The sequence below is a fragment of the Podarcis muralis genome, chromosome 2, assembly GCF_964188315.1.
Source record: "Podarcis muralis chromosome 2, rPodMur119.hap1.1, whole genome shotgun sequence".
Lineage (NCBI taxonomy): Eukaryota > Metazoa > Chordata > Lepidosauria > Squamata > Lacertidae > Podarcis > Podarcis muralis.
Genome location: NC_135656.1, coordinates 51,618,698 through 51,629,099, shown reverse-complemented (window position 1 = coordinate 51,629,099; position 10,402 = coordinate 51,618,698).

Here is a 10,402-nt window from a genome sequence, read left to right as displayed (position 1 = left end):
CTCAGCTTCCAGGAACCAGTTCTCTTGTACACCCACATTTATTTATATGGCCTTTTGAATAAGTATCTTAGAAGACAGGAAATTCATGCTTAGGTAGACCGTGGGAGCATATGTCTCCCTTCACACTAACTTCCTCACACCAGAGACCTGTTCCTTTTATGTCCCTTACGTAAAGCAGTTTCAAACAGTGCTGGAATCAAGCTGTTGGAGCTCAGCCATTCGAAAGCCAACTCTTGTCAGGTAGAGATCAGGAGGTCAAGTTTAAACTGAGGGGCAGGTGTCGTGCAGAAAATTAGTTTCTACTTATACCACTGTGTCCCATTTCATATCCATCTAAAGCATTTATGAGAGACATGTTGCAGGCTTCGGTGGGTGTGCCACCTGAAGAACTTCACCCTCTTAAGAATGTGTTGTGCTGGCAGATCTTTTCAACCCAAGTCTCCTCTGAGAGAGTTTCCCCTTGAAGTTGAATCAACAAAAGTACTAGGACACCATCTGGATAACAGGAGCAGGTTAACGCTAAAAATTCTGTCACTAACAGGAAGACTAACATACCAGGAGCTCCCATCGCCAGGCTCACCATTACTGATCTTCTTTAAAGTGTGGAAATACTAGGGAAACATACATTCCCATAAAAAACCATATATCATAACCTACTTGCCACCCCAATTAAAAATGCACTTCAAAACTATTTACTCAAAGCAGATGGTTGTTTTGTTGCATCGCTCTGATTTGGCTATTTAGGTACCTTTGCACTGGCCACCAATTCCCTTGCCCTTCAAAGCAATCCTCCTAGTGATGGATCAGATGGGACTAAAGGTCAAGTTTATGTTGTACTGCAGGTGTCAGAAGTTTATTGATCTAACAATTGAAGCCTGTTGAAGGTCAGCATAGATCCTCAGGGAGCTGCAAACACCCCAGTGCTTCCTATGTTACAGAATTAAACAGATAGAATGACCTTATTGTAAGAGAAAGTGAGAACCGACAGTGTTGCTTTGGTGTTGTAATTCTCCTTTGCTGGAGTGATGAGAAAATAATTTGTACAATCTACTCAAGATCGATTCAGGGGAAAGCAATAAAAACCATTCATCTTAACACAGGATGCAACTTCAGAAGGCTCAGTGGAGTAAGTTCCCACTCATATGGGAGTAAGACCCACTGAATTAAATAGGACTTACTTCTGAGTAGGCATGGGCAGGATAGCGCCATTAAGATGTTCAAGCCTGTGTGCCTTTCTTTGGCATCTACTTAATGCACACATTAGTTCAAACACCACCGTGTGAGAAGCTCAGTAGCAGAGGAAGGTTAAAAAATAAAAAGATCACAACAGACTTTAAGGAAATGATGTGATTCCAAACCCTATTTAAATATGATCCCATTTTTTAAAAGGTAAGCAGCCGTGCTGATGAACTAGATATGGGGTGTTCAACATTATCCTCCATGATATTAATCTCCACAGCGCATTCTGTGTGTAATCATCCTACTCCAATTAATGCTAGGAGAAAATAATTTTTTCAGCTTGCCATTATGGCACAATCAGAATTATATTCTCTAGGCTCTGTTAGGACAAAATGTTCCCTGACAAAAGGCATATAAAGACATGTTCATCCATTAGGGGGGGAAATCCAAAACTCACAGCTGGGCAGTAGGAGTTCAGATTGTTATAAATCACAGTCTTGGGGAGCAGCTACAGAACTCCCAGCTTGCACTCTCTTTTGTTCAATGTCTTGTTGCCCATTATTTTGTGGCATTATCCTCAGGAATTATCACCAGCAATGGAATCCAATAGAAATACGTTCCCACATCTCTTTTCATGTTCATTACATAAATGTGATATATATGTTCACTTGAGCGCTTCAATCTGTGGAACTGGCCCTATTACTAGGGCACATAATATCTGTTCTGCATTTGTAAGGAATTGATATTTTAGTGTGGGAGCACCTACACATTGGAATTCCCTGTCTATTAACATCAGGCAGACACCGTCACTTTACTTTTTAAATGCCTGCTAAAAGCAGTTTTGTTTAGAAAAGCCTACCCAGAAATGTGGACTGTCTACATGTGGATCAAGAGATAATAATAATAAATTTAATAACAATTTTATTATTAATATGCTGCTCAACTGACTGGGTTGGGTTTTGGTTGGGCAGCTCCCAACAAAATATTAAAAACACAATAAAACCTCAAACTTTAAAAACTTCCCTGTACAGTGGTACCTCTGGTTAAGTACTTAATTCGTTCTGGAGGTCCGTTCTTAACCTGAAACTGTTCTTAACCTGAGACACCACTTTAGCTAATGGGGCCTCCCGCTGCTGCCGTGCTGCCACCGTGCGATTTCTGTTCTCATCCTGAAGCAAAGTTCTTAACCTGAGGTACTAGTTCTGGGTTAGTGGAATCTGTAACCTGAAACGTCTGTAACGTAAAGCATATGTACCCAAGGTACCACTGTACAGGACTAGACTTGTCACTGGCTCTAGAAATGGGAGAACTGACCATGTCTGGTACTTAAAGCTTTCAATAGCTGATGAAATTTCTGCACATCACTCTTATATTTTAGTTCCAAATTGAATAATCTCACTTAGCACATTATTAAGATAAATTCTATTTTTGTGAATAATGTACTGTATGTCCCATTGAGCTTCGTGTGACTCAGTCCTCAGCAAACATGCCCAGAACTGTGCTATAAAATCCCCTGCTGCCCAGTAAATATGGGAGCAGTTGCCTTTCTTACTAGTGCTTTTCTGCCTTTAACAACAGTAAGTCACAAGTAAAGCAGACAGAGGAAGTTTCCCCTAGTATTAAGACAAAATCATAAGGAAAAAGTGCACCTGCTTAGGGCCAGACCAGACATAACAGTTGGCAACATGCCAGGTGTTTTTTAAAAAAATTAAATAGCACATTGAGGGGCAGAGAAGTGATTTTCCTATATTCCTCTTTGTCTCATTTTCTTGCCTCACTGCATGTATTAAATGACTTATTGATATATTACTGAGCTACAATCATAGGTCATTTCAAGTTAATGGAGACAAAGCAACAGAATTAAATTGCATGTTATACTTTTTGCTGTCTCTGACATTGTTTGTGATCCTCAATCTATCAGGTAAGGAAGGAATCAAATTGAAATTCTGAGTTCCAGAACTGAAGTCACGGGGGGGGGGGGGTCTTTCTTTTTTTGATCACTGCAGTCCAGGCCACAACCCGCTCCTAAGCATGTTTCCTCAGAAGTTCATTCCTCAACAATGAACTAAGTTACATGGGCTTTGTACGAATGATTTGAACTGAGACACTTCTAAAGTTGCCCTGGACAAGTGCTTCAATGTTGGGAGGCTTGGTTTGAATTTTAGAGTGCCCTGTCACCTAGTGGCTGAAAAATACATAGCACTTTTGGTAGGCACTAACTAAGCAAACGCCGCCTTGACAAAACAGGGCAGGGTCTGAAGGTACCTGACGCAGCCAACTTGCTGAAACAAAGCAGGTCTAGGGTTGGGCAATACCTGCAGCAGAAAAAAGGCCACACAGAATCCCATGTACACTACTCCAAACCCCTCAACAAATTTGTTGTTGTTGTTGTTGGCGGCATCCATCTGTCTTGAAAGACAATGGAGTATGCCACTAGAGGTGAAGCACCAAAGTGACCCATCCGGGGCACAAGCCTGGGCAGTGTGTATGGAGGTCCTGGGCTGCCCAGACGGCAAGACCAGCCCACCTTGGCCTCACTGGTGTGATCCAAAGGAAAGCAGAGCAATACGCTTGGCACCAGCTTGGTTGCAGGGGTTGCTGGAAGGAGACGTACAAGACGCCATCCAGCCATCTTAGAGACTCCATTCCAGATATGCGTAGGGTCTACTCCTGAGCCTTTTCTTCTCCCAAAGATATCCCGCAAGGCAGTGAAGGTTTAGGATCAGTTTTCCTTCTCCTAGGTGGTCTACCTTCCCTAGCTGATGAGCTCCTTTTGCCCCTCACTTACCTCTACAGCACATGCAGAAACCGCCTTCTTGATCCTTGGACCCACTCATCTCATCTGCTTAACCTGACAGAGCCTGTCTCCACATGCAGGGGAAGTCCCTAATCCCCTGAGCCATCGGCTACCCTCACCTGATTTAGCCAGGCAGTCAAAGCCATTCCCAGGGTGTGGCCACCATTATCACATGCTGACAGCTTCTAGCTGAGAGCTGAGTGCAGGATGGGGACCAAAGGTGGACAAACTACTGCAGAAGGAGCACAATGTGTACCAGGGCTACTCCTCCTTCCCTAACACCCCATAACCCTGATGGCATATAAATGTCAATGAAAAATAAGAATGCACCCAGCAAAGAAATGATATATGTAGTAAAGACTTATGGTTTTAGCCTTTTTCTAATAGAGCAATCCTATAATTGGACTGGATTGCAACATCACCTTTGTTGTGGTGATCCATGCAACTAATTTGACATCTTTCTCATGATGCTGCTAGTATCCCTGTCTTGCAGAGGAAACCACAATGAAGTCCATGTTAAAATTATACAGTAAAGGCAATATTGGGGTTGAGAGTTTTCCAGGTGCTTGTCGCTAGCAGCCTGTCAACATGATTTACTTACTACCTGTCCCGCAGCTCTCTGTTTTACTCTGGTTATTAAGAAAATATTTTTGATTAAGAGGCTATACAACTGCACCCCTAAAGATAACTACTAGGGAGTCAGTTCCATTGATCTTGATGTAAGTAAGTAAGACTCATGAGTTTTGGGCTGCACACAGACTCAGATCTTTCTGCTCTGCAGATCTTCTGTTTCCACTTCAGATGTGGCTGTTTATGAGTTGGTGGTCACCTAAGTATAACATTTTCTTTGCCTCTCCAAATTAAGGGGCACTCACTGTCACTTGGTGCCAACCACATCTGGAGTCCAGGCAAGCCGGCAAATGGGACCAAATGCAGCAAGCCTGAAGGACTGCATGGGGCTCATGCCAAATGAAATGCAGCTCTGTTTATTTAGAGGAACTTTCTTCCCCTTTTGAGTCCCAGACAAGGTATCTCCGAGGAGGAGCCGCGTTCCAATATTTCAATGAGCAATAAACATGTCTGGTTATTGTTACGGTGACACTTGGAAAAATAACCAATATGTCAGGATGGAGGATTGTGGGCCGATGGAGAGGAGATTGTTAATGTCTGCTGGCTTTTGGCTGCAGAGAAGAAAAGAAAAACAGCTAAGCCACTTTCTCTGGCCTCAACAGTGACAGAAGTTGACTAAAAATTAATAATTATTTGGCTGGGAAGCCTTCTGCATTCGCTCTCCCCATTTATCTTTTTTAATGCTTCTGGAGATGTGATTTCTACCTGCATACGGGGATCTTTTAAAACAGGAATATAGGGGGCTGCCTTATACCCTTGTTCCACCGAGCTCAATATTTTCTGCATTGGCTGGCGGAGGCTGTCCAGGGTTTCAGAGAGCGGACATTCGCAGTCCTACCTGGAAATACTGGGGACTGAATCTGGCACATCTGCAGCATGCAAAGGAGATGCTCTGCCACTGAGAAACAGTCCTTCCTCCAAACAAACCTGGTCAACCAAAAGTCACAAAGCAAGGTGTGCTCCATCACCAGCCTGTGGGTTCACCAGAACTCTTATACCGACTGAATAGGAAGCAAAAATGTGCCCCCCCCCCCCGCAAAACAAGGGCAGGTTGAGAGAAAGAGAATTTGCTGGATGCGAAGGAAGCCCTAGCCTGCATATTCTAACAGTCTTGAAGCAGAATTGAGAAAAGTTTGCAGACTGCATTTGATGCACTTGGGAATCTCTAATAGCAAATCTTTCATCTCACACTACATTTGGTCATTGTTATCCCATTGGCTTCATGCAAAAACTCTGTGGCTGAGCCTGTATCTAAATGACACTACGTAAGGCATAAGGAAATTGCATTCTCAGGAATCGGATGTAATAACTCTCCTACCACCTGGGAGTGTTGTACAAAGGGCAACAGAGGGAGGCTTGCTTCCTTACAGCAAGTGACACTCGGGGGTGCTAAGGGAGCCTCTTCCCTGCCTCCATCTCTGAGTAGCAGGTCTTTGTTGGGCAAAGAGGCTGAAATGTCACCTCCTCTCCTCATCAAGTATCCAAGGCAGCTGTGAGATTGCTTGCTGCTTGAGATGATTGACAGAACTGAGAGCCAATGATAGCACCGGTTTGTTTTTCATGGGCTTTCCCCACCCTCCAAACCCCACCACTGAAGGAAGTTAAATCACATGCTGAGCCTACATGGCTTTTCTGCTTTGATCTTCCTTCCAATGGCTCCAGGGTGAGAGTGAGCACTGTCATCTTAGCTATCTCCTTTTTATCTTGTTTATTCTTGGAGAGGCCCAAGTTTATTTTTCTTCGGCTCTGGAAGGTACATTTATAAGTAGAACACACTTCAAAAAAGGCAGCCCTCCCAGCCTTTACTTTATGCATATCCACTGTGTTCTTCTGGTGATTTAGTTGCTGTTGTGCATTACAATGAACACTAATATTACCTGTGTATCTTTATAGCATGGCATTGAGGTCCATGCTGTTTGGCCCAGAAGGAGCCAGCACACTATGAATATATACAGGAGGGGAAAGTGTTGCCACCAGGGAGCTGCAGACTTGCACTAACAGAGGGGAACAGATCAAGCTTCAATGTCTATAACTGGTCAATCTGACTATGATTGCCTGCCTAAGTGTTTTTGGCAGCCAATCCCAGTCACCAACACAGTATTACCAGATGCGTGAGAATTCTTGAACAACTTTTGCATCCAATGTGAAACTATACAAAAAAAGATCATAGCAAAGCGGTAGGGCATCTGTTTTGCATGCAGAAGGTCCCAGGTTCAACCCCCAGCATCTCCAGGTAGGGCTAGGAGAGACCTCTCTTTGAAATCCTGGAGAGCTGCTGCCAGTCAGTGTTGATCATACTGAATTCAATGGATCATTGGTGTGACTCCAGATAAGGCAGTTTCTTTGGTTCCTAAGAATGTAGAGCGGCAGGAGTAATTTGGATGGCCTAGGAGAAGTTCCTTGTGCGGCCTGCAATTTTCATACATGAGCAGAAGAGCACACCAAAGGAGTCTGGAGAGAAAGGATCTGTTTTTTGGTTGCTTCTGCTGCTGTGCATCTGGCAGTGGATCTTCTCTTCCACAGCAGCATTGGCATATGGGAGGGAGGAGAAGGAGACATGATGACACAGGCAACTCCCTTAGGAAAACTGAGAAAGAAAGAGGGCACAACCTCCAACGTTTCTCCAATGAAAATAGGGACATCCTAAGGAAAAGCGGGACATTCTGAGATCAAATCAGAAATCAGGATGGCTTTTCTAAATCAGGGACGTCTGTGGAAAATAGGAACACTTGGAGGGTCAGAGAGTCCTGCACCACCTCTTTCTCTCCCTCAGTTTGCCTCAGTGAGTTGCCTGTGTCATCGTGTCTGGCAATGCGTATCAGGAAGTGGAATGAAAAAGACTGCAGTTGGCTTTCTTTTTGTGTGTGTGAGAGTGGCACAAGTACAAAAACTAGGCCTGAGCCTAGCACCTTTGGAGAATTGACTGCTCCTCGATCCTGACTCCAGTCTTTCAGAACCAATTTTCAGTTACAGATAGGTAGCCGTGTTGGTCTGCCATAGTCAAAACAAAAAAAATTCATTCCAGTAGCACCTTAAAGACCAACTAAGTTAGTTCTTGGTATGAGCTTTCGTGTGCATGCACACTTCTTCAGATACGTATATGTATCTGAAGAAGTGTGCATGCACACGAAAGCTCATACCAAGAACTAACTTAGTTGGTCTTTAAGGTGCTACTGGAAAGAACCAATTTTGTTATACATGAAAGAGTTGCTCCCAGATCTCCCAGATGTTGCTTCCTGACATTTCCAATTGAACAAGCGAGAATCAGAAACACTTTGCCTATCTACTACAAATGTTCCAGCAAGTGGTATTTCATTAGGTACCAACCCACCCCTCTTCTAGGGATGCAGCACTGAAGTTGCTTGGGGACTGGGACTGACCATGGGTGTATTTGCCTTCCACCTGCTCAACCTTCATGCTTGTAAATGAACGGTTGATTACCGCCATAAGTCTAACCAGCACTTCCTTCTCAGGAGAAGACTCATCCTGTAAAAGGGTGCCCAGGAACTTCTTACTGTGAAGGGAAATGAGGAACAGGGGCGTAATTTTTTACCTGTTGCCATTTCAGGCTTTGCTCTCTAGTTGTTGAGGCCATTTAAAAAGTCAACGTTGTAAAGTAATCCCAGTTATCATATGTGTCAGTTCCATTTTTCAGGGTTCTCTTCTCTCAGTTTGGATTAGAACGTGGAGCTGAGCACAAAAAGCCAGACCCTGCAAAGGATCAAGATAAAGCATCCCTGTATGTGATACGGTTAAAAAGAAGAAAGTGAAACACTTTCATCTTGTTCTATAGATATATCCCACGTGGGCCTGTCTATGGAGCCTGGTGTGCTCTGATCCTTCCGGAGGCCGCCTCCCTGCCTGCCCTCTCTGCACTTATCACAGGAACAGAGGGACACAAGCAGCATTATCGCCTTGAAAGGCTCAGAACGGCATTTTCTTTTCATGCAGAAAGTGACACTGAACACAGAGCAAAACGTACTCACCCACAGTGCGACAAGGTGGCCTGCCATCTGGGCCCGGCAGGGTTTAAAAGGTGGAGATAACTGGGCTTTTGGTGTGCCATTAGAAAAGCTGACAACACAGTCGGATTTGATCAGTATCACTTTCTGTATCTAAAAATAAAAATATGGGACGGGGGGCTGGCATAAGCAGCGCCAGGAAATGTCTCACCTGCATTACCAAGGCACTGCGCTTCACTGAGGGAACTCTCATTGCCTTTCTCATGACATATCCTGCTAACATGCTATTCCTAAAATAGGCAAAAGAGGATGTCTTTTGTTGAAGCGAGTTGCTGGAAGATGCAGCCTTGCAAGCCCATACAGGTGCCCATCACAGGTATTGGGAGCAAAAATGCAGTCAAATGGAATGTGGTATCATTACTAAAGTTTGGCCTTTTGTGGCCTGCTTGCCAAGGTCATTGTTGAGCCGGAGGGTATGCAGTCCTGCCTATCGTGTGATATGTAGGTGTTGAAGTCCTTTCCAGTTCTTTGCTATGAGTAGTTGTGCCACCACAAGGAGAAAAGTGGCGAGTTCCTTATAAAGCAAATCAAGCTGCTTTTCTTTAAACATTTGTTTCTTGGATTACATTGTACACAATGATTTGCAATATTGCTTATTTCCACATATACACTTTCCCAGAATGGTTGCACATCAACATGTGTGGAATGTCATACCAACTGCCTTACACCCTCTCCAACACAGTGGTGAAAATGTTTTGTCTATGTAACTGTATCTTAAAGGTGTTAAATGTCATCTATAACTTAACAGAATTATCTCTTATGCAGGTTGACACTGATCTTAAAAGGTTTTTTTGCCATTAAGATGTTCCAATCAGCCTCTTCAATTTTGGTACCCATAATAGTTTGGTTGCTGAGCATTGTCCATTGAGTATTTTGTACAATATCCGACTGCTAAATTTTGAAGCTGCTTTCGCATGGGGTGAACATTATATTTTGTTACTGCAGAAGTTCCTGATGCTAATTCTGTCCTTTTCACAGAACAATTTTATGCTGGAATACTCCATAACTTGACCCTATAAGACACTGCCATATCTGATCTCATTCAGTCATATGACTTCCTTGGCTTTCCTGATCATTTGGACTAATGCCTTTGTACTGTGCTAGTGTGTTTCTTTTTCCCACACACAACTCTCACGAAATAGCCATGAAAATTTTGAGTTCAGCACATGTCAAAGCCAGACAGTATTCGCCTTTATTTGATCTTTAATTAAATGGGTCATCTAAAATAAACAACCAGGAACTCAAACTAAAGTTGCTTTCAACAACTACTTGAACATTCAGTTTCCACAAATATTAAAGACAGCTTAAGCGCTGAAATGTTTATGGAAAATTTGAATGGAAACGGCAGATCTGAATTAGGTCCCCACCCCAGTTCACACAAGTGTGTGTGGATGTTTTAACATTGGCCTTACACTAATTCCGTAAGTATTGACAGAAGGTAAGGAAAGGATGATGTAAAGCCAGCAAATAATAACATTTCCAATAAATTTGTCCATCAGTTGTTGAACAAACACAGCAGACAGTTTTGAAGAAATAAAAAATATTTAAATGTAACCTGAGCCTTGGAGTCAAATGAGAGCTACAGCTTGTTTTTCATTCTTAAAAACTGGATGTGTTTCACAATGAATACAAAGTTTCCACTTCCGATAATACTTTACAGCAGATTGCCAAATTTAAAACTGTTGCCTTACAGGAGTAGAAGGTCAACTGAATTATCGAAAGGCTGAATGACTTAAGACAAGGCAAGAGAGCTTTTCACTGATGGCAGAACAAT